We start from the raw sequence: 21,702 nt of genomic DNA, 5'->3' as shown, positions 1-21,702 counted from the left end.
AGGTTTCAAGCAATTAAAAACTGGTTTCATAATATCGGAAGTTCAATTCTTGGCAAGATTCTGGCACCTTTGATTATAATCATATTCATTTTTATTTTGACTAAAGTAGGTTGTCTGTTGCATAAAAGAAAGAAGCATTTAAGAGAAAAGAAGAGAATTTATAAACTCAGAAAAGAAGAGGAAAGGGAGATTGAGTTGCAGGAGTTACATAGAGAGCGTCATGTTAATTGTAAAGATTATGCTGAAACAGACTTTTAGGTTTACTAATACAATGAATTTGAATCGATTTCATATAAATTAAATTTACCAAAATTTTGAGTGCTGGTGTGGTGATTTGTTAATCACCAGATGAGGGAGTTGATGGAGCGAGATAGAAAACAAAATTTTGTTTAAACTCGCAAAGTCACATTTCCATAACATGAATAAAATTATTAATGATTTGTGATATGTCGTGCTAATACAACCTAGATTAAACTTTACACGTGGGGGGACTAACATGTGTGCTCATAAACGTGCATAAATGTTGCATCTTTTTGTTCGTGCAAAATAATAAAATAATTTATTGTTTTCGTTTTTGTCATTACTAACTGCTGCATATTTAAAATAAGCATGTGCTTGTTTTGCTTTTCCTTGTCTGTGTGATGTCATTTCTACTATTCTAGGTGCATATGGGTCTCATAGAAAAACGGAGACTGGTAAATATAAACGCTGCTTTATTTGTTTGCAATGGCTAGGTAACATTTTGATTAATCGGGTGGGTTAATTATTTAGTAAACCATGGGGTGGATACAGAATATACTTTATTTCTTACATTAATACTTTTCTTGTGTTTGTTTTATACTAGAAATCATAAGTTGCCTGCTTTTGAGGCCTAGCTATTTGAGCCGCAAAATAAAAGCTGACCTATAATTCTGCAGAAAGTCACGAGACGCCCATTCTGAATTAAAACGTTTATTGAAGCTGCATTCACAAAGCAAAAACTGATGAGCTGACATCATTCTGTCGGACATGGCCAAGGTCGAAAGTGAACTTTTTGTCAGTCCTTAACTTGGCATCCGCGGAAGTTGCACTGAAAGACTATGGAAGCTGCGAGGATGACTTAAAACAAAGTTGCAATCGCAGGAAGCCTCTGGCTTCACGTGGAAGAGACAATGGTCTTTGTAAGACATGATTTTGTGGAACTTTTTAAGAATCGGGTGACATGTCACTTGTCACTCTCAGCCAATGGGACGTCGAGTATTTCTGAAAATTTTCCTTCGCTAGTTTAGTTAGCGTAGAAAGGTATAAAAAGTCATGCCCTTAGGGTTGGGCTGGCTGCTGCTTTCTGACTTTCCGATGAGGGTGATGTGCTGCTGGACTTTGCGTGGAGCACGTAAGAATCCTCAAAGAACTTTACTTTAATTTCTATCTATTTTAGCTCAGTTAGGGAAATAGGTTTTAGAAATGCTAAACTTTATATAATTTCTTTAAACTGATTCAATTGCTTAAACTGTGTTTTTCTTAATTCTTACTATCATGCTTGCTTTGTTGCTAATAAATTTCATTTATAAAACTTACAACTTATATACCATAATTTAGAAATTAAAATCTTACTTTTGACAAACAAGCTGGTCTTGGTTATTTAGAAGTATAGGTTACCTTTAGCTAGATCACGTCGCCTATGGTGGTCGTTTAAATGGTTGGGTTTTATTCTAATGACAATATTCTTTCTGCAAATGTATAAAATGTTTATAGTTTGTAAATAATGTGTATATAGATTTATTCTGACCACCTGATTCAGTAGGCCCAAAAATATATCAGGTTCATAAATGGGTCCATGTATAGTTTAGAATTTTGTTTATAGGTTATGAAATTGGGTAGCGTAGTTTATGATATATTTTCTATAGCCCGCTGGATCACTCCTTATAAACATTCCATGATGTGCCGTCTTGCATAGCATGCAAACACCACATCAGTGCATTTAAAAATACATTTGTAGAATAATAAATATGATGAAAACATTGTTGTCACGGGATAACCATATACTGAGGAGCTGCAAACACTGCTGTATCAGCTACTTACAGTAAAATTTAACTGAAAGACATATCAAAAGAAGAGCGTCATCATATTAATGTTTCTAGTCAACATAAGAGTTGCACCATAGCAGCTTATGGTGCTTTCTGCTCAGATTGTGCCTCCAATCCCACATTGATTTTTTTTATTCTTTGCAGTTTAAAAAAACAATTCATGCTCAAAGTTAACTTTTTAAAACCATTCAACCTAATATATTTATTTCTCTAACTTGTGAATGTGGTCCATGTTCTCTTTTCCTCATCCCCATCACGATACTCCTTTTCCCGAAATCAGGTTCACTTCTTTATCCAGCCCACCCATCCAAGGTCACCAAATCTATGAAGCGATTCTGCTTTTTCTCACATTCTCTCTATGTACAAGATACCTTGTATCATTTGAATGGACAGCAGGAGAGTCGGATATTTATGGTTAGTGGGGGTGGGGTTTTGAAGATTAACCTCATTTGACTAAGAGCCGGGGCATCTGGGAGGAAAAGTATTTTAAGGGGGATGAAGTTAACATCTCCGTGGTGAAATTTCTAGATCCTTATTTCATCCTTTCTGTGGATGCAGACTCAGTCGGAACAGAGGTCATAGTCCTCGCTCTGACTTTCAAAGGAACTTCAAATATGCATGGCTTATTTGGCTTTGCCCGGCAGGGCTTGCCCGGCGGGGTGAGAATGGCGTTTGTCAGGCGTTCATCAGGCGATCGGAAGGGGTGAGGCGATAGTTTATGGTTCAATGGTTTTCATGAAGTCTTCTTGATACGATGAAAGCAGGAAAGGGAAGCTTGTCAATAAGCAAACTTAAGACAAGGTGTGACTCCTAGAAAGAATGACTTGGAAACAACATACAGAAACTCACAAATAAAAAGGCCCTGATGAGGCTTGAACTCATGACCCCTGGTTTACAAGACCAGTGCTCTGCCACTGAGCTACAAGGCCAGCCTGCCTGCAGTATGTAAATCTCTTCATGTATTCTTACTGCGGTATGAAGATATCTATGATTTTGAGACTCTGTATGGAAATGCAGTTGCATTTGAATGTCTACATGCGTGCACAAATTGAAGAGCATGCTTAAGACACTTTTCTTGGAAGTAGGAAAAACTCCATTTTGATTTGAGAACATAAGAGTATTCACATTTATGACCATACTGATAGCTCTAGTTAGTATGTCCACAATCAGTGACAGATAGAGAACTCACTTATTAGAAGTGATCTGTCTCTGTGGGGCAGACATATGTCAACAGTCATACACTTGAGATGGCTGAAACTTTAGGAGTAAGAGCTGCTTTCTTATCAGTCTATCTATCCAAACTGGTTAGAAGTAACCCTGGGCGTCCGAATCGGCTACGCCCACGGAGTAGGCGTAGTGTTGCCTTCTACGCATTTTGCGTAGACAGCGTAGCCGGCAACACTACGCCCACTCCGTGTGCGTAGCCGATTCGGCCGCCACCCGCCTCCCTCCCGCCCTCCCCTACATACATTATTTAAGCAACTAACCTTAATAAAACAATTTTTAAAGCACTTACCATGTCCGGGGCTCTTGCGGGGCTCCCTCTTGGAATAGCGTCCCTTCCTGGATACCAATGCGCATGCGCGGCCTCCCGCGCATGCGCATTGGTATCCAGGACGACGCTATTCCAAGAGGGAGCCCCGGACGAGCCCCGGACACGGTAAGTGCTTTAAAATTGTTTTATTAAGGGTAGTTGCTTAAATAATGTATGTAGGGGAGAGCGGGAGGGAGGTGCGTAGTGGGGCTACGCGGAGTGCGGGAGTGGGCGTAGCTTCTCACCCACTCCGCGTAGCTCCGCGGAGCGCCACTACGCCCACTACGACCAGGGTTAGTTAGAAGGCCAGGAGTGAGGGAAAGGCAATCCTCTGGACACTTCATGAAAGATCTAATTTCAATTAAGCACAAAACACTTCCCTTAATTTGACATAATTGCCAAAATGGAATAGTCAGTTGGGCCCTTCTAGTGGATTATGGCTGTGTCTTGAAAGAGAGTGTAATTTTACTACGAGACATGCCCACCTTCAAAAGAGTGTCTGATGGCGTTCCGACGAAGGTGGGATTCGAACCCACGCGTGCAGATCACAATGGATTAGCAGTCCATCGCCTTAACCACTCGGCCACCTCGTCTGCCTTAGGTGACTATGTTTCATTTTTTAGGAAATTCTTACGATGTGCTAATTACAAATAATCATAAGTTTCTCCTAGACTGTGTCAGAACTGGCAAATATATGTGGTGTTCAATAGACAGAGCACATGATATAGCAGAATTATCAAATCTGTTCCATTAGGACTGTAGTTTTTAATAGTCATGATAACATGCTAGCATGTGAGTCGATCTTGCACAGTGAATAAGGGAGCAGTGCCAGTATCTACTTGGTCAGCTCTAGATGGCTCAACTGGGGAGGTATGAGAACAGTGAGCTCCAGTGGCGCAATCGGTTAGCGCGCGGTACTTATACAGCAGTACTTGCATTGAGGCATGCCGAAGTTGTGAGTTCGAGCCTCACCTGGAGCAGCTTACTGGTTTTTCATAAACCATTTCACTAAAACTAAAGATTAAACTCAGGGGAAAGACGGCCCTTGCTAGAGAGTTTTTACTTCTTTTCAGGATCTGCGTGTCCGACTCTTCCAGGTGCAAATATCACAATCCTATTCGATGCTCCTTATAAACATTCCATGATGTGCCGTCTTGCATAGCATGCAAACACCACATCAGTGCATTTAAAAATACATTTGTAGAATAATAAATATGATGAAAACATTGTTGTCACGGGATAACCATATACTGAGGAGCTGCAAACAGTGCTGTATCAGCTACTTACAGTAAAATTTAACTGAAAGACATATCAAAAGAAGAGCGTCATCATATTAATGTTTCTAGTCAACATAAGAGTTGCACCATAGCAGCTTATGGTGCTTTCTGCTCAGATTGTGCCTCCAATCCCACATTGATTTTTTTTATTCTTTGCAGTTTAAAAAAACAATTCATGCTCAAAGTTAACTTTTTAAAACCATTCAACCTAATATATTTATTTCTCTAACTTGTGAATGTGGTCCATGTTCTCTTTTCCTCATCCCCATCACGATACTCCTTTTCCCGAAATCAGGTTCACTTCTTTATCCAGCCCACCCATCCAAGGTCACCAAATCTATGAAGCGATTCTGCTTTTTCTCACATTCTCTCTATGTACAAGATACCTTGTATCATTTGAATGGACAGCAGGAGAGTCGGATATTTATGGTTAGTGGGGGTGGGGTTTTGAAGATTAACCTCATTTGACTAAGAGCCGGGGCATCTGGGAGGAAAAGTATTTTAAGGGGGATGAAGTTCACATCTCCTTGGTGAAATTTCTAGATCCTTATTTCATCCTTTCTGTGGATGCAGACTCAGTCGGAACAGAGGTCATAGTCCTCGCTCTGACTTTCAAAGGAACTTCAAATATGCATGGCTTATTTGGCTTTGCCCGGCAGGGCTTGCCCGGCGGGGTGAGAATGGCATTTGTCAGGCGTTCGTCAGGCGATCGGAAGGGGTGAGGCGATAGTTTATGGTTCAATGGTTTTCATGAAGTCTTCTTGATACGATGAAAGCAGGAAAGGGAAGCTTGTCAATAAGCAAACTTAAGACAAGGTGTGACTCCTAGAAAGAATGACTTGGAAACAACATACAGAAACTCACATATAAAAAGGCCCTGATGAGGCTTGAACTCATGACCCCTGGTTTACAAGACCAGTGCTCTGCCACTGAGCTACAAGGCCAGCCTGCCTGCCGTATGTAAATCGCTTCATGTATTCTTACTGCGGTATGAAGATATCTATGATTTTGAGACTCTGTATGGAAATGCAGTTGCATTTGAATGTCTACATGCGTGCACAAATTGAAGAGCATGCTTAAGACACTTTTCTTGGAAGTAGGAAAAACTCCATTTTGATTTGAGAACATAAGAGTATTCACATTTATGACCATACTGATAGCTCTAGTTAGTATGTCCACAATCAGTGACAGATAGAGAACTCACTTATTAGAAGTGATCTGTCTCTGTGGGGCAGACATATGTCAACAGTCATACACTTGAGATGGCTGAAACTTTAGGAGTAAGAGCTGCTTTCTTATCAGTCTATCTATCCAAACTGGTTAGAAGTAACCCTGGGCGTCCGAATCGGTTACGCCCACGGAGTAGGCGTAGTGTTGCCTTCTACGCATTTTGCGTAGACAGCGTAGCCGGCAACACTACGCCCACTCCGTGTGCGTAGCCGATTCGGCCGCCACCCGCCTCCCTCCCGCCCTCCCCTACATACATTATTTAAGCAACTAACCTTAATAAAACAATTTTTAAAGCACTTACCATGTCCGGGGCTCTTCCGGGGCTCCCTCTTGGAATAGCGTCCCTTCCTGGATACCAATGCGCATGCGCGGCCTCCCGCGCATGGGCATTGGTATCCAGGACGACGCTATTCCAAGAGGGAGCCCCGGACGAGCCCCGGACACGGTAAGTGCTTTAAAATTGTTTTATTAAGGGTAGTTGCTTAAATAATGTATGTAGGGGAGAGCGGGAGGGAGGTGCGTAGTGGGGCTACGCGGAGTGCGGGAGTGGGCGTAGCTTCTCGCCCACTCCGCGTAGCTCCGCGGAGCCCCACTACGCCCACTACGACCAGTGTTAGTTAGAAGGCCAGGAGTGAGGGAAAGGCAATCCTCTGGACACTTCATGAAAGATCTAATTTCAATTAAGCACAAAACACTTCCCTTAATTTGACATAATTGCCAAAATGGAATAGTCAGTTGGGCCCTTCTAGTGGATTATGGCTGTGTCTTGAAAGAGAGTGTAATTGTACTACGAGACATGCCCACCTTCAAAAGAGTGTCTGATGGCGTTCCGACGAAGGTGGGATTAGAACCCACGCGTGCAGAGCACAATGGATTAGCAGTCCATCGCCTTAACCACTCGGCCACCTCGTCTGCCTTAGGTGACTATGTTTCATTTTTTAGGAAATTCTTACGATGTGCTAATTACAAATAATCATAAGTTTCTCCTAGACTGTGTCAGAACTGGCAAATATATGTGGTGTTCAATAGACAGAGCACATGATATAGCAGAATTATCAAATCTGTTCCATTAGGACTGTAGTTTTTAATAGTCATGATAACATGCTAGCATGTGAGTCGATCTTGCACAGTGAATAAGGGAGCAGTGCCAGTATCTACTTGGTCAGCTCTAGATGGCTCAACTGGGGAGGTATGAGAACAGTGAGCTCCAGTGGCGCAATCGGTTAGCGCGCGGTACTTATACAGCAGTACTTGCATTGAGGCATGCCGAGGTTGTGAGTTCGAGCCTCACCTGGAGCAGCTTACTGGTTTTTCATAAACCATTTCACTAAAAGTAAAGATTAAACTCAGGGGAAAGACCACCCTTGCTAGAGAGTTTTTACTTCTTTTCAGGATCTGCGTGTCCGACTCTTCCAGGTGCAAATATCACAATCCTATTCGATGCTCCTTATAAACATTCCATGATGTGCCGTCTTGCATAGCATGCAAACACCACATCAGTGCATTTAAAAATACATTTGTAGAATAATAAATATGATGAAAACATTGTTGTCACGGGATAACCATATACTGAGGAGCTGCAAACAGTGCTGTATCAGCTACTTACAGTAAAATTTAACTGAAAGACATATCAAAAGAAGAGCATCATCATATTAATGTTTCTAGTCAACATAAGAGTTGCACCATAGCAGCTTATGGTGCTTTCTGCTCAGATTGTGCCTCCAATCCCACATTGATTTTTTTTATTCTTTGCAGTTTAAAAAAACAATTCATGCTCAAAGTTAACTTTTTAAAACCATTCAACCTAATATATTTATTTCTCTAACTTGTGAATGTGGTCCATGTTCTCTTTTCCTCATCCCCATCACGATACTCCTTTTCCCGAAATCAGGTTCACTTCTTTATCCAGCCCACCCATCCAAGGTCACCAAATCTATGAAGCGATTCTGCTTTTTCTCACATTCTCTCTATGTACAAGATACCTTGTATCATTTGAATGGACAGCAGGAGAGTCGGATATTTATGGTTAGTGGGGGTGGGGTTTTGAAGATTAACCTCATTTGACTAAGAGCCGGGGCATCTGGGAGGAAAAGTATTTTAAGGGGGATGAAGTTCACATCTCCTTGGTGAAATTTCTAGATCCTTATTTCATCCTTTCTGTGGATGCAGACTCAGTCGGAACAGAGGTCATAGTCCTCGCTCTGACTTTCAAAGGAACTTCAAATATGCATGGCTTATTTGGCTTTGCCCGGCAGGGCTTGCCCGGCGGGGTGAGAATGGCGTTTGTCAGGCGTTCGTCAGGCGATCGGAAGGGGTGAGGCGATAGTTTATGGTTCAATGGTTTTCATGAAGTCTTCTTGATACGATGAAAGCAGGAAAGGGAAGCTTGTCAATAAGCAAACTTAAGACAAGGTGTGACTCCTAGAAAGAATGACTTGGAAACAACATACAGAAACTCACATATAAAAAGGCCCTGATGAGGCTTGAACTCATGACCCCTGGTTTACAAGACCAGTGCTCTGCCACTGAGCTACAAGGCCATCCTGCCTGCAGTATGTAAATCGCTTCATGTATTCTTACTGCGGTATGAAGATATCTATGATTTTGAGACTCTGTATGGAAATGCAGTTGCATTTGAATGTCTACATGCGTGCACAAATTGAAGAGCATGCTTAAGACACTTTTCTTGGAAGTAGGAAAAACTCCATTTTGATTTGAGAACATAAGAGTATTCACATTTATGACCATACTGATAGCTCTAGTTAGTATGTCCACAATCAGTGACAGATAGAGAACTCACTTATTAGAAGTGATCTGTCTCTGTGGGGCAGACATATGTCAACAGTCATACACTTGAGATGGCTGAAACTTTAGGAGTAAGAGCTGCTTTCTTATCAGTCTATCTATCCAAACTGGTTAGAAGTAACCCTGGGCGTCCGAATCGGCTACGCCCACGGAGTAGGCGTAGTGTTGCCTTCTACGCATTTTGCGTAGACAGCGTAGCCGGCAACACTACGCCCACTCCGTGTGCGTAGCCGATTCGGCCGCCACCCGCCTCCCTCCCGCCCTCCCCTACATACATTATTTAAGCAACTAACCTTAATAAAACAATTTTTAAAGCACTTACCATGTCCGGGGCTCTTCCGGGGCTCCCTCTTGGAATAGCGTCCCTTCCTGGATACCAATGCGCATGCGCGGCCTCCCGCGCATGGGCATTGGTATCCAGGACGACGCTATTCCAAGAGGGAGCCCCGGACGAGCCCCGGACACGGTAAGTGCTTTAAAATTGTTTTATTAAGGGTAGTTGCTTAAATAATGTATGTAGGGGAGAGCGGGAGGGAGGTGCGTAGTGGGGCTACGCGGAGTGCGGGAGTGGGCGTAGCTTCTCGCCCACTCCGCGTAGCTCCGCGGAGTCCCACTACGCCCACTACGACCAGGGTTAGTTAGAAGGCCAAGAGTGAGGGAAAGGCAATCCTCTGGAAACTTCATGAAAGATCTAATTTCAATTAAGCACAAAACACTTCCCTTAATTTGACATAATTGCCAAAATGGAATAGTCAGTTGGGCCCTTCTAGTGGATTATGGCTGTGTCTTGAAAGAGAGTGTAATTGTACTACGAGACATGCCCACCTTCAAAAGAGTGTCTGATGGCGTTCCGACAAAGGTGGGATTTGAAACCATGTGTGCAGAGCACAATGGATTAGCAGTCCATCGCCTTAACCACTCGGCCACCTCGTCTGCCTTAGGTGACTATGTTTCATTTTTTAGGAAATTCTTACGATGTGCTAATTACAAATAATCATAAGTTTCTCCTAGACTGTGTCAGAACTGGCAAATATATGTGGTGTTCAATAGACAGAGCACATGATATAGCAGAATTATCAAATCTGTTCCATTAGGACTGTAGTTTTTAATAGTCATGATAACATGCTAGCATGTGAGTCGATCTTGCACAGTGAATAAGGGAGCAGTGCCAGTATCTACTTGGTCAGCTCTAGATGGCTCAACTGGGGAGATATGAGAACAGTGAGCTCCAGTGGCGCAATCGGTTAGCGCGCGGTGCTTATACAGCAGTACTTGCATTGAGGCGTGCCGAGGTTGTGAGTTCGAGCCTCACCTGGAGCAGCTTACTGGTTTTTCATAAACCATTTCACTAAAACTAAAGATTAAACTCAGGGGAAAGACGGCCCTTGCTAGAGAGTTTTTACTTCTTTTCAGGATCCGCGTGTCCGACTCTTCCAGGTGCAAATATCACAATCCTATTCGATGCTCCTTATAAACATTCCATGATGTGCCGTCTTGCATAGCATGCAAACACCACATCAGTGCATTTAAAAATACATTTGTAGAATAATAAATATGATGAAAACATTGTTGTCACGGGATAACCATATACTGAGGAGCTGCAAACAGTGCTGTATCAGCTACTTACAGTAAAATTTAACTGAAAGACATATCAAAAGAAGAGCGTCATCATATTAATGTTTCTAGTCAACATAAGAGTTGCACCATAGCAGCTTATGGTGCTTTCTGCTCAGATTGTGCCTCCAATCCCACATTGATTTTTTTTATTCTTTGCAGTTTAAAAAAACAATTCATGCTCAAAGTTAACTTTTTAAAACCATTCAACCTAATATATTTATTTCTCTAACTTGTGAATGTGGTCCATGTTCTCTTTTCCTCATCCCCATCACGATACTCCTTTTCCCGAAATCAGGTTCACTTCTTTATCCAGCCCACCCATCCAAGGTCACCAAATCTATGAAGCGATTCTGCTTTTTCTCACATTCTCTCTATGTACAAGATACCTTGTATCATTTGAATGGACAGCAGGAGAGTCGGATATTTATGGTTAGTGGGGGTGGGGTTTTGAAGATTAACCTCATTTGACTAAGAGCCGGGGCATCTGGGAGGAAAAGTATTTTAAGGGGGATGAAGTTCACATCTCCTTGGTGAAATTTCTAGATCCTTATTTCATCCTTTCTGTGGATGCAGACTCAGTCGGAACAGAGGTCATAGTCCTCGCTCTGACTTTCAAAGGAACTTCAAATATGCATGGCTTATTTGGCTTTGCCCGGCAGGGCTTGCCCGGCGGGGTGAGAATGGCATTTGTCAGGCGTTCGTCAGGCGATCGGAAGGGGTGAGGCGATAGTTTATGGTTCAATGGTTTTCATGAAGTCTTCTTGATACGATGAAAGCAGGAAAGGGAAGCTTGTCAATAAGCAAACTTAAGACAAGGTGTGACTCCTAGAAAGAATGACTTGGAAACAACATACAGAAACTCACATATAAAAAGGCCCTGATGAGGCTTGAACTCATGACCCCTGGTTTACAAGACCAGTGCTCTGCCACTGAGCTACAAGGCCAGCCTGCCTGCCGTATGTAAATCGCTTCATGTATTCTTACTGCGGTATGAAGATATCTATGATTTTGAGACTCTGTATGGAAATGCAGTTGCATTTGAATGTCTACATGCGTGCACAAATTGAAGAGCATGCTTAAGACACTTTTCTTGGAAGTAGGAAAAACTCCATTTTGATTTGAGAACATAAGAGTATTCACATTTATGACCATACTGATAGCTCTAGTTAGTATGTCCACAATCAGTGACAGATAGAGAACTCACTTATTAGAAGTGATCTGTCTCTGTGGGGCAGACATATGTCAACAGTCATACACTTGAGATGGCTGAAACTTTAGGAGTAAGAGCTGCTTTCTTATCAGTCTATCTATCCAAACTGGTTAGAAGTAACCCTGGGCGTCCGAATCGGCTACGCCCACGGAGTAGGCGTAGTGTTGCCTTCTACGCATTTTGCGTAGACAGCGTAGCCGGCAACACTACGCCCACTCCGTGTGCGTAGCCGATTCGGCCGCCACCCGCCTCCCTCCCGCCCTCCCCTACATACATTATTTAAGCAACTAACCTTAATAAAACAATTTTTAAAGCACTTACCATGTCCGGGGCTCTTCCGGGGCTCCCTCTTGGAATAGCGTCCCTTCCTGGATACCAATGCGCATGCGCGGCCTCCCGCGCATGGGCATTGGTATCCAGGACGACGCTATTCCAAGAGGGAGCCCCGGACGAGCCCCGGACACGGTAAGTGCTTTAAAATTGTTTTATTAAGGGTAGTTGCTTAAATAATGTATGTAGGGGAGAGCGGGAGGGAGGTGCGTAGTGGGGCTACGCGGAGTGCGGGAGTGGGCGTAGCTTCTCGCCCACTCCGCGTAGCTCCGCGGAGTCCCACTACGCCCACTACGACCAGGGTTAGTTAGAAGGCCAAGAGTGAGGGAAAGGCAATCCTCTGGAAACTTCATGAAAGATCTAATTTCAATTAAGCACAAAACACTTCCCTTAATTTGACATAATTGCCAAAATGGAATAGTCAGTTGGGCCCTTCTAGTGGATTATGGCTGTGTCTTGAAAGAGAGTGTAATTGTACTACGAGACATGCCCACCTTCAAAAGAGTGTCTGATGGCGTTCCGACAAAGGTGGGATTTGAACCCATGTGTGCAGAGCACAATGGATTAGCAGTCCATCGCCTTAACCACTCGGCCACCTCGTCTGCCTTAGGTGACTATGTTTCATTTTTTAGGAAATTCTTACGATGTGCTAATTACAAATAATCATAAGTTTCTCCTAGACTGTGTCAGAACTGGCAAATATATGTGGTGTTCAATAGACAGAGCACATGATATAGCAGAATTATCAAATCTGTTCCATTAGGACTGTAGTTTTTAATAGTCATGATAACATGCTAGCATGTGAGTCGATCTTGCACAGTGAATAAGGGAGCAGTGCCAGTATCTACTTGGTCAGCTCTAGATGGCTCAACTGGGGAGATATGAGAACAGTGAGCTCCAGTGGCGCAATCGGTTAGCGCGCGGTGCTTATACAGCAGTACTTGAATTGAGGTGTGCCGAGGTTGTGAGTTCGAGCCTCACCTGGAGCAGCTTACTGGTTTTTCATAAACCATTTCACTAAAACTAAAGATTAAACTCAGGGGAAAGACGGCCCTTGCTAGAGAGTTTTTACTTCTTTTCAGGATCCGCGTGTCCGACTCTTCCAGGTGCAAATATCACAATCCTATTCGATGCTCCTTATAAACATTACATGATGTGCCGTCTTGCATAGCATGCAAACACCACATCAGTGCATTTAAAAATACATTTGTAGAATAATAAATATGATGAAAACATTGTTGTCACGGGATAACCATATACTGAGGAGCTGCAAACAGTGCTGTATCAGCTACTTACAGTAAAATTTAACTGAAAGACATATCAAAAGAAGAGCGTCATCATATTAATGTTTCTAGTCAACATAAGAGTTGCACCATAGCAGCTTATGGTGCTTTCTGCTCAGATTGTGCCTCCAATCCCACATTGATTTTTTTTATTCTTTGCAGTTTAAAAAAACAATTCATGCTCAAAGTTAACTTTTTAAAACCATTCAACCTAATATATTTATTTCTCTAACTTGTGAATGTGGTCCATGTTCTCTTTTCCTCATCCCCATCACGATACTCCTTTTCCCGAAATCAGGTTCACTTCTTTATCCAGCCCACCCATCCAAGGTCACCAAATCTATGAAGCGATTCTGCTTTTTCTCACATTCTCTCTATGTACAAGATACCTTGTATCATTTGAATGGACAGCAGGAGAGTCGGATATTTATGGTTAGTGGGGGTGGGGTTTTGAAGATTAACCTCATTTGACTAAGAGCCGGGGCATCTGGGAGGAAAAGTATTTTAAGGGGGATGAAGTTCACATCTCCTTGGTGAAATTTCTAGATCCTTATTTCATCCTTTCTGTGGATGCAGACTCAGTCGGAACAGAGGTCATAGTCCTCGCTCTGACTTTCAAAGGAACTTCAAATATGCATGGCTTATTTGGCTTTGCCCGGCGGGGTGAGAATGGCATTTGTCAGGCGTTCGTCAGGCGATCGGAAGGGGTGAGGCGATAGTTTATGGTTCAATGGTTTTCATGAAGTCTTCTTGATACGATGAAAGCAGGAAAGGGAAGCTTGTCAATAAGCAAACTTAAGACAAGGTGTGACTCCTAGAAAGAATGACTTGGAAACAACATACAGAAACTCACATATAAAAAGGCCCTGATGAGGCTTGAACTCATGACCCCTGGTTTACAAGACCAGTGCTCTGCCACTGAGCTACAAGGCCAGCCTGCCTGCCGTATGTAAATCGCTTCATGTATTCTTACTGCGGTATGAAGATATCTATGATTTTGAGACTCTGTATGGAAATGCAGTTGCATTTGAATGTCTACATGCGTGCACAAATTGAAGAGCATGCTTAAGACACTTTTCTTGGAAGTAGGAAAAACTCCATTTTGATTTGAGAACATAAGAGTATTCACATTTATGACCATACTGATAGCTCTAGTTAGTATGTCCACAATCAGTGACAGATAGAGAACTCACTTATTAGAAGTGATCTGTCTCTGTGGGGCAGACATATGTCAACAGTCATACACTTGAGATGGCTGAAACTTTAGGAGTAAGAGCTGCTTTCTTATCAGTCTATCTATCCAAACTGGTTAGAAGTAACCCTGGGCGTCCGAATCGGCTACGCCCACGGAGTAGGCGTAGTGTTGCCTTCTACGCATTTTGCGTAGACAGCGTAGCCGGCAACACTACGCCCACTCCGTGTGCGTAGCCGATTCGGCCGCCACCCGCCTCCCTCCCGCCCTCCCCTACATACATTATTTAAGCAACTAACCTTAATAAAACAATTTTTAAAGCACTTACCATGTCCGGGGCTCTTCCGGGGCTCCCTCTTGGAATAGCGTCCCTTCCTGGATACCAATGCGCATGCGCGGCCTCCCGTGCATGCGCATTGGTATCCAGGACGACGCTATTCCAAGAGGGAGCCCCGGACGAGCCCCGGACACGGTAAGTGCTTTAAAATTGTTTTATTAAGGGTAGTTGCTTAAATAATGTATGTAGGGGAGAGCGGGAGGGAGGTGCGTAGTGGGGCTACGCGGAGTGCGGGAGTGGGCGTAGCTTCTCGCCCACTCCGCGTAGCTCCGCGGAGCTCCACTACGCCCACTACGACCAGGGTTAGTTAGAAGGCCAGGAGTGAGGGAAAGGCAATCCTCTGGACACTTCATGAAAGATCTAATTTCAATTAAGCACAAAACACTTCCCTTAATTTGACATAATTGCCAAAATGGAATAGTCAGTTGGGCCCTTCTAGTGGATTATGGCTGTGTCTTGAAAGAGAGTGTAATTGTACTACGAGACATGCCCACCTTCAAAATAGTGTCTGATGGCGCTCCGACGAAGGTGGGATTCGAACCCACGCGTGCAGAGCACAATGGATTAGCAGTCCATCGCCTTAACCACTCGGCCACCTCGTCTGCCTTAGGTGACTATGTTTCATTTTTTAGGAAATTCTTACGATGTGCTAATTACAAATAATCATAAGTTTCTCCTAGACTGTGTCAGAACTGGCAAATATATGTGGTGTTCAATAGACAGAGCACATGATATAGCAGAATTATCAAATCTGTTCCATTAGGACTGTAGTTTTTAATAGTCATGATAACATGCTAGCATGTGAGTCGATCTTGCACAGTGAATAAGGGAGCAGTGCCAGTATCTACTTGGTCAGCTCTAGATGGCTCAACTGGGGAGGTATGAGAACAGTGAGCTCCAGTGGCGCAATCGGTTAGCGTGCGGTACTTATACAGCAGTACTTGCATTGAGGCATGCCGAGGTTGTGAGTTCGAGCCTCACCTGGAGCAGCTTACTGGTTTTTCATAAACCATTTCACTAAAACTAAAGATTAAACTCAGGGGAAAGACGGCCCTTGCTAGAGAGTTTTTACTTCTTTTCAGGATCTGCGTGTCCGACTCTTCCAGGTGCAAATATCACAATCCTATTCGATGCTCCTTATAAACATTCCATGATGTGCCGTCTTGCATAGCATGCAAACACCACATCAGTGCATTTAAAAATACATTTGTAGAATAATAAATATGATGAAAACATTGTTGTCACGGGATAACCATATACTGAGGAGCTGCAAACAGTGCTGTATCAGCTACTTACAGTAAAATTTAACTGAAAGACATATCAAAAGAAGAGCGTCATCATATTAATGTTTCTAGTCAACATAAGAGTTGCACCATAGCAGCTTATGGTGCTTTCTGCTCAGATTGTGCCTCCAATCCCACATTGATTTTTTTTATTCTTTGCAGTTTAAAAAAACAATTCATGCTCAAAGTTAACTTTTTAAAACCATTCAACCTAATATATTTATTTCTCTAACTTGTGAATGTGGTCCATGTTCTCTTTTCCTCATCCCCATCACGATACTCCTTTTCCCGAAATCAGGTTCACTTCTTTATCCAGCCCACCCATCCAAGGTCACCAAATCTATGAAGCGATTCTGCTTTTTCTCACATTCTCTCTATGTACAAGATACCTTGTATCATTTGAATGGACAGCAGGAGAGTCGGATATTTATGGTTAGTGGGGGTGGGGTTTTGAAGATTAACCTCATTTGACTAAGAGCCGGGGCATCTGGGAGGAAAAGTATTTTAAGGGGGATGAAGTTCACATCTCCTTGGTGAAATTTCTAGATCCTTATTTCATCCTTTCTGTGGATGCAGACTCAGTCGGAACAGAGGTCATAGTCCTCGCTCTGACTTTCAAAGGAACTTCAAATATGCATGGCTTATTTGGCTTTCCCCGGCAGGGCTTGCCCGGCGGGGTGAGAATGGCATTTGTCAGGCGTTCGTCAGGCGATCGGAAGGGGTGAGGCGATAGTTTATGGTTCAATGGTTTTCATGAAGTCTTCTTGATACGATGAAAGCAGGAAAGGGAAGCTTGTCAATAAGCAAACTTAAGACAAGGTGTGACTCCTAGAAAGAATGACTTGGAAACAACATACAGAAACTCACATATAAAAAGGCCCTGATGAGGCTTGAACTCATGACCCCTGGTTTACAAGACCAGTGCTCTGCCACTGAGCTACAAGGCCAGCCTGCCTGCAGTATGTAAATCGCTTCATGTATTCTTACTGCGGTATGAAGATATCTATGATTTTGAGACTCTGTATGGAAATGCAGTTGCATTTGAATGTCTACATGCGTGCACAAATTGAAGAGCATGCTTAAGACACTTTTCTTGGAAGTAGGAAAAACTCCATTTTGATTTGAGAACATAAGAGTATTCACATTTATGACCATACTGATAGCTCTAGTTAGTATGTCCACAATCAGTGACAGATAGAGAACTCACTTATTAGAAGTGATCTGTCTCTGTGGGGCAGACATATGTCAACAGTCATACACTTGAGATGGCTGAAACTTTAGGAGTAAGAGCTGCTTTCTTATCAGTCTATCTATCCAAACTGGTTAGAAGTAACCCTGGGCGTCCGAATCGGTTACGCCCACGGAGTAGGCGTAGTGTTGCCTTCTACGCATTTTGCGTAGACAGCGTAGCCGGCAACACTACGCCCACTTCGTGTGCGTAGCCGATTCGGCCGCCACCCGCCTCCCTCCCGCCCTCCCCTACATACATTATTTAAGCAACTAACCTTAATAAAACAATTTTTAAAGCACTTACCATGTCCGGGGCTCTTCCGGGGCTCCCTCTTGGAATAGCGTCCCTTCCTGGATACCAATGCGCATGCGCGGCCTCCCGCGCATGGGCATTGGTATCCAGGACGACGCTATTCCAAGAGGGAGCCCCGGACGAGCCCCGGACACGGTAAGTGCTTTAAAATTGTTTTATTAAGGGTAGTTGCTTAAATAATGTATGTAGGGGAGAGCGGGAGGGAGGTGCGTAGTGGGGCTACGCGGAGTGCGGGAGTGGGCGTAGCTTCTCGCCCACTCCGCGTAGCTCCGCGGAGCCCCACTACGCCCACTACGACCAGTGTTAGTTAGAAGGCCAGGAGTGAGGGAAAGGCAATCCTCTGGACACTTCATGAAAGATCTAATTTCAATTAAGCACAAAACACTTCCCTTAATTTGACATAATTGCCAAAATGGAATAGTCAGTTGGGCCCTTCTAGTGGATTATGGCTGTGTCTTGAAAGAGAGTGTAATTGTACTACGAGACATGCCCACCTTCAAAAGAGTGTCTGATGGCGTTCCGACGAAGGTGGGATTAGAACCCACGCGTGCAGAGCACAATGGATTAGCAGTCCATCGCCTTAACCACTCGGCCACCTCGTCTGCCTTAGGTGACTATGTTTCATTTTTTAGGAAATTCTTACGATGTGCTAATTACAAATAATCATAAGTTTCTCCTAGACTGTGTCAGAACTGGCAAATATATGTGGTGTTCAATAGACAGAGCACATGATATAGCAGAATTATCAAATCTGTTCCATTAGGACTGTAGTTTTTAATAGTCATGATAACATGCTAGCATGTGAGTCGATCTTGCACAGTGAATAAGGGAGCAGTGCCAGTATCTACTTGGTCAGCTCTAGATGGCTCAACTGGGGAGGTATGAGAACAGTGAGCTCCAGTGGCGCAATCGGTTAGCGCGCGGTACTTATACAGCAGTACTTGCATTGAGGCATGCCGAGGTTGTGAGTTCGAGCCTCACCTGGAGCAGCTTACTGGTTTTTCATAAACCATTTCACTAAAAGTAAAGATTAAACTCAGGGGAAAGACGGCCCTTGCTAGAGAGTTTTTACTTCTTTTCAGGATCTGCGTGTCCGACTCTTCCAGGTGCAAATATCACAATCCTATTCGATGCTCCTTATAAACATTCCATGATGTGCCGTCTTGCATAGCATGCAAACACCACATCAGTGCATTTAAAAATACATTTGTAGAATAATAAATATGATGAAAACATTGTTGTCACGGGATAACCATATACTGAGGAGCTGCAAACAGTGCTGTATCAGCTACTTACAGTAAAATTTAACTGAAAGACATATCAAAAGAAGAGCGTCATCATATTAATGTTTCTAGTCAACATAAGAGTTGCACCATAGCAGCTTATGGTGCTTTCTGCTCAGATTGTGCCTCCAATCCCACATTGATTTTTTTTATTCTTTGCAGTTTAAAAAAACAATTCATGCTCAAAGTTAACTTTTTAAAACCATTCAACCTAATATATTTATTTCTCTAACTTGTGAATGTGGTCCATGTTCTCTTTTCCTCATCCCCATCACGATACTCCTTTTCCCGAAATCAGGTTCACTTCTTTATCCAGCCCACCCATCCAAGGTCACCAAATCTATGAAGCGATTCTGCTTTTTCTCACATTCTCTCTATGTACAAGATACCTTGTATCATTTGAATGGACAGCAGGAGAGTCGGATATTTATGGTTAGTGGGGGTGGGGTTTTGAAGATTAACCTCATTTGACTAAGAGCCGGGGCATCTGGGAGGAAAAGTATTTTAAGGGGGATGAAGTTCACATCTCCTTGGTGAAATTTCTAGATCCTTATTTCATCCTTTCTGTGGATGCAGACTCAGTCGGAACAGAGGTCATAGTCCTCGCTCTGACTTTCAAAGGAACTTCAAATATGCATGGCTTATTTGGCTTTGCCCGGCAGGGCTTGCCCGGCGGGGTGAGAATGGCGTTTGTCAGGCGTTCGTCAGGCGATCGGAAGGGGTGAGGCGATAGTTTATGGTTCAATGGTTTTCATGAAGTCTTCTTGATACGATGAAAGCAGGAAAGGGAAGCTTGTCAATAAGCAAACTTAAGACAAGGTGTGACTCCTAGAAAGAATGACTTGGAAACAACATACAGAAACTCACATATAAAAAGGCCCTGATGAGGCTTGAACTCATGACCCCTGGTTTACAAGACCAGTGCTCTGCCACTGAGCTACAAGGCCATCCTGCCTGCAGTATGTAAATCGCTTCATGTATTCTTACTGCGGTATGAAGATATCTATGATTTTGAGACTCTGTATGGAAATGCAGTTGCATTTGAATGTCTACATGCGTGCACAAATTGAAGAGCATGCTTAAGACACTTTTCTTGGAAGTAGGAAAAACTCCATTTTGATTTGAGAACATAAGAGTATTCACATTTATGACCATACTGATAGCTCTAGTTAGTATGTCCACAATCAGTGACAGATAGAGAACTCACTTATTAGAAGTGATCTGTCTCTGTGGGGCAGACATATGTCAACAGTCATACACTTGAGATGGCTGAAACTTTAGGAGTAAGAGCTGCTTTCTTATCAGTCTATCTATCCAAACTGGTTAGAAGTAACCCTGGGCGTCCGAATCGGCTACGCCCACGGAGTAGGCGTAGTGTTGCCTTCTACGCATTTTGCGTAGACAGCGTAGCCGGCAACACTACGCCCACTCCGTGTGCGTAGCCGATTCGGCCGCCACCCGCCTCCCTCCCGCCCTCCCCTACATACATTATTTAAGCAACTAACCTTAATAAAACAATTTTTAAAGCACTTACCATGTCCGGGGCTCTTCCGGGGCTCCCTCTTGGAATAGCGTCCCTTCCTGGATACCAATGCGCATGCGCGGCCTCCCGCGCATGGGCATTGGTATCCAGGACGACGCTATTCCAAGAGGGAGCCCCGGACGAGCCCCGGACACGGTAAGTGCTTTAAAATTGTTTTATTAAGGGTAGTTGCTTAAATAATGTATGTAGGGGAGAGCGGGAGGGAGGTGCGTAGTGGGGCTACGCGGAGTGCGGGAGTGGGCGTAGCTTCTCGCCCACTCCGCGTAGCTCCGCGGAGTCCCACTACGCCCACTACGACCAGGGTTAGTTAGAAGGCCAAGAGTGAGGGAAAGGCAATCCTCTGGAAACTTCATGAAAGATCTAATTTCAATTAAGCACAAAACACTTCCCTTAATTTGACATAATTGCCAAAATGGAATAGTCAGTTGGGCCCTTCTAGTGGATTATGGCTGTGTCTTGAAAGAGAGTGTAATTGTACTACGAGACATGCCCACCTTCAAAAGAGTGTCTGATGGCGTTCCGACAAAGGTGGGATTTGAACCCATGTGTGCAGAGCACAATGGATTAGCAGTCCATCGCCTTAACCACTCGGCCACCTCGTCTGCCTTAGGTGACTATGTTTCATTTTTTAGGAAATTCTTACGATGTGCTAATTACAAATAATCATAAGTTTCTCCTAGACTGTGTCAGAACTGGCAAATATATGTGGTGTTCAATAGACAGAGCACATGATATAGCAGAATTATCAAATCTGTTCCATTAGGACTGTAGTTTTTAATAGTCATGATAACATGCTAGCATGTGAGTCGATCTTGCACAGTGAATAAGGGAGCAGTGCCAGTATCTACTTGGTCAGCTCTAGATGGCTCAACTGGGGAGATATGCGAACAGTGAGCTCCAGTGGCGCAATCGGTTAGCGCGCGGTGCTTATACAGCAGTACTTGCATTGAGGCGTGCCGAGGTTGTGAGTTCGAGCCTCACCTGGAGCAGCTTACTGGTTTTTCATAAACCATTTCACTAAAACTAAAGATTAAACTCAGGGGAAAGACGGCCCTTGCTAGAGAGTTTTTACTTCTTTTCAGGATCCGCGTGTCCGACTCTTCCAGGTGCAAATATCACAATCCTATTCGATGCTCCTTATAAACATTCCATGATGTGCCGTCTTGCAT

General features: G+C 43.4%; 21 non-coding genes across 21 annotated transcripts; 7 read left to right on the top strand and 14 right to left on the bottom strand.

The window, feature by feature from the left end:
* Positions 1-2,923: 2,923 nt before the first annotated feature.
* TRNAT-UGU (transfer RNA threonine (anticodon UGU)) lies at positions 2,924-2,995 on the bottom strand. Its single transcript has one exon. It is a non-coding gene; the product is annotated as a tRNA-Thr (tRNA).
* A 1,116-nt stretch (positions 2,996-4,111) lies between these two features.
* On the bottom strand, positions 4,112-4,193 carry TRNAS-GCU (transfer RNA serine (anticodon GCU)). Its single transcript has one exon. It is a non-coding gene; the product is annotated as a tRNA-Ser (tRNA).
* A 292-nt stretch (positions 4,194-4,485) lies between these two features.
* On the top strand, positions 4,486-4,580 carry TRNAI-UAU (transfer RNA isoleucine (anticodon UAU)). Its single transcript has 2 exons — positions 4,486-4,523; positions 4,545-4,580. It is a non-coding gene; the product is annotated as a tRNA-Ile (tRNA).
* A 1,169-nt stretch (positions 4,581-5,749) lies between these two features.
* TRNAT-UGU (transfer RNA threonine (anticodon UGU)) lies at positions 5,750-5,821 on the bottom strand. The gene has a single exon. It is a non-coding gene; the product is annotated as a tRNA-Thr (tRNA).
* A 1,116-nt stretch (positions 5,822-6,937) lies between these two features.
* Positions 6,938-7,019, bottom strand: TRNAS-GCU (transfer RNA serine (anticodon GCU)). Its single transcript has one exon. It is a non-coding gene; the product is annotated as a tRNA-Ser (tRNA).
* A 292-nt stretch (positions 7,020-7,311) lies between these two features.
* TRNAI-UAU (transfer RNA isoleucine (anticodon UAU)) lies at positions 7,312-7,406 on the top strand. Its single transcript has 2 exons — positions 7,312-7,349; positions 7,371-7,406. It is a non-coding gene; the product is annotated as a tRNA-Ile (tRNA).
* Positions 7,407-8,575: 1,169 nt separating this feature from the next.
* Positions 8,576-8,647, bottom strand: TRNAT-UGU (transfer RNA threonine (anticodon UGU)). The gene has a single exon. It is a non-coding gene; the product is annotated as a tRNA-Thr (tRNA).
* Positions 8,648-9,763: 1,116 nt separating this feature from the next.
* Positions 9,764-9,845, bottom strand: TRNAS-GCU (transfer RNA serine (anticodon GCU)). The gene has a single exon. It is a non-coding gene; the product is annotated as a tRNA-Ser (tRNA).
* A 292-nt stretch (positions 9,846-10,137) lies between these two features.
* On the top strand, positions 10,138-10,232 carry TRNAI-UAU (transfer RNA isoleucine (anticodon UAU)). The gene is made up of 2 exons: positions 10,138-10,175; positions 10,197-10,232. It is a non-coding gene; the product is annotated as a tRNA-Ile (tRNA).
* Positions 10,233-11,401: 1,169 nt separating this feature from the next.
* On the bottom strand, positions 11,402-11,473 carry TRNAT-UGU (transfer RNA threonine (anticodon UGU)). The gene has a single exon. It is a non-coding gene; the product is annotated as a tRNA-Thr (tRNA).
* Positions 11,474-12,589: 1,116 nt separating this feature from the next.
* TRNAS-GCU (transfer RNA serine (anticodon GCU)) lies at positions 12,590-12,671 on the bottom strand. The gene has a single exon. It is a non-coding gene; the product is annotated as a tRNA-Ser (tRNA).
* Positions 12,672-12,963: 292 nt separating this feature from the next.
* TRNAI-UAU (transfer RNA isoleucine (anticodon UAU)) lies at positions 12,964-13,058 on the top strand. Its single transcript has 2 exons — positions 12,964-13,001; positions 13,023-13,058. It is a non-coding gene; the product is annotated as a tRNA-Ile (tRNA).
* Positions 13,059-14,213: 1,155 nt separating this feature from the next.
* On the bottom strand, positions 14,214-14,285 carry TRNAT-UGU (transfer RNA threonine (anticodon UGU)). The gene has a single exon. It is a non-coding gene; the product is annotated as a tRNA-Thr (tRNA).
* Positions 14,286-15,401: 1,116 nt separating this feature from the next.
* TRNAS-GCU (transfer RNA serine (anticodon GCU)) lies at positions 15,402-15,483 on the bottom strand. Its single transcript has one exon. It is a non-coding gene; the product is annotated as a tRNA-Ser (tRNA).
* Positions 15,484-15,775: 292 nt separating this feature from the next.
* Positions 15,776-15,870, top strand: TRNAI-UAU (transfer RNA isoleucine (anticodon UAU)). Its single transcript has 2 exons — positions 15,776-15,813; positions 15,835-15,870. It is a non-coding gene; the product is annotated as a tRNA-Ile (tRNA).
* Positions 15,871-17,039: 1,169 nt separating this feature from the next.
* TRNAT-UGU (transfer RNA threonine (anticodon UGU)) lies at positions 17,040-17,111 on the bottom strand. Its single transcript has one exon. It is a non-coding gene; the product is annotated as a tRNA-Thr (tRNA).
* Positions 17,112-18,227: 1,116 nt separating this feature from the next.
* On the bottom strand, positions 18,228-18,309 carry TRNAS-GCU (transfer RNA serine (anticodon GCU)). Its single transcript has one exon. It is a non-coding gene; the product is annotated as a tRNA-Ser (tRNA).
* Positions 18,310-18,601: 292 nt separating this feature from the next.
* On the top strand, positions 18,602-18,696 carry TRNAI-UAU (transfer RNA isoleucine (anticodon UAU)). Its single transcript has 2 exons — positions 18,602-18,639; positions 18,661-18,696. It is a non-coding gene; the product is annotated as a tRNA-Ile (tRNA).
* Positions 18,697-19,865: 1,169 nt separating this feature from the next.
* Positions 19,866-19,937, bottom strand: TRNAT-UGU (transfer RNA threonine (anticodon UGU)). Its single transcript has one exon. It is a non-coding gene; the product is annotated as a tRNA-Thr (tRNA).
* Positions 19,938-21,053: 1,116 nt separating this feature from the next.
* On the bottom strand, positions 21,054-21,135 carry TRNAS-GCU (transfer RNA serine (anticodon GCU)). Its single transcript has one exon. It is a non-coding gene; the product is annotated as a tRNA-Ser (tRNA).
* A 292-nt stretch (positions 21,136-21,427) lies between these two features.
* Positions 21,428-21,522, top strand: TRNAI-UAU (transfer RNA isoleucine (anticodon UAU)). The gene is made up of 2 exons: positions 21,428-21,465; positions 21,487-21,522. It is a non-coding gene; the product is annotated as a tRNA-Ile (tRNA).
* Positions 21,523-21,702: the final 180 nt, after the last annotated feature.

The sequence above is a fragment of the Lissotriton helveticus genome, chromosome 5_1 (assembly GCF_964261635.1).
Source record: "Lissotriton helveticus chromosome 5_1, aLisHel1.1, whole genome shotgun sequence".
NCBI classification, from domain to species: Eukaryota; Metazoa; Chordata; class Amphibia; order Caudata; family Salamandridae; genus Lissotriton; species Lissotriton helveticus.
The sequence above is the reverse complement of the archived record's forward strand: the minus strand, read 5'-3'. Positions and strand labels throughout refer to the sequence as shown.